Genomic DNA, 846 nt, shown 5'->3' on the forward strand with positions numbered 1-846 from the left:
AGAAACCTAGTAGTTCGAAGCGTCTCGATTACCTTAATCTAGAAAGTCCGGCTTTTGAAGAGTCTGTTTTTGAACGTTCTTTGACTGAGGAGAGAATCCTTGTTGCTCCGATAGTGCCAGAAATGGCAACTTTGAAAGCTTTGTTGAATCCAACTAGGACTACCCGTCCTTCGTGTATTAAGTTAGCTGAAACAGAGGCACCCTATGAACTGAAACCTGAGACCTTACAGATGCTCCCAATCTTTTTAGGGAAAGAAAATGAAAACCCTTATTACCATGTTAGGGATTTTGAGGAAATTTGTAGTACTCTAAGAATTAGAGGCTTAGATGATGATGCTTTGAAACTTAGGTTATTCCCATTTTCCCTGAAAGATAAGGCCAAGTCGTGGCTGTATAGTTTGGACTCCGAGTCAATTGAGACATATGAACAACTTACATCTGCCTTTTTCACTAAGTTTTTCCCTAGGCACAAAACATCGTCTATTAGGACGCAAATATGCACATTTTCACAACAAAAGGGAGAATCTTTATACAGGTATTTGGAAAGGTTCAATGATTTATTATCCCAGTGTCCTCATCATGGTTTAGAAAAGGTTAGGCTAGTTCAGATCCTTTATGAGGGTTTAGATTATTCCACAACGACCATGGTTGAGTCCCTATGCACTGGTGGATTTGAAAACCAAACTGTTAATGCGGCGATGGAATTTTTTAATGAAATCGCCGAAAATCCCAGCAATGGGAAAATAGTAGGGCACCCCAGAAAAAAATTCTTTTAAGTAGAGGAAACGTTAATAGGGTAGAAGGAGGCTATGAATCAGATGCCAAAATTGCTGCTATAGCAAAAAG

General features: G+C 39.2%; 1 pseudogene; it reads right to left on the reverse strand.

Moving 5' to 3' along the window:
• Positions 1–486: 486 nt before the first annotated feature.
• Positions 487–586, reverse strand: LOC113362449 (annotated as a pseudogene).
• Positions 587–846: the final 260 nt, after the last annotated feature.

The sequence above is a fragment of the Papaver somniferum genome, chromosome 3, assembly GCF_003573695.1.
Source record: "Papaver somniferum cultivar HN1 chromosome 3, ASM357369v1, whole genome shotgun sequence".
NCBI lineage: Eukaryota > Viridiplantae > Streptophyta > Magnoliopsida > Ranunculales > Papaveraceae > Papaver > Papaver somniferum.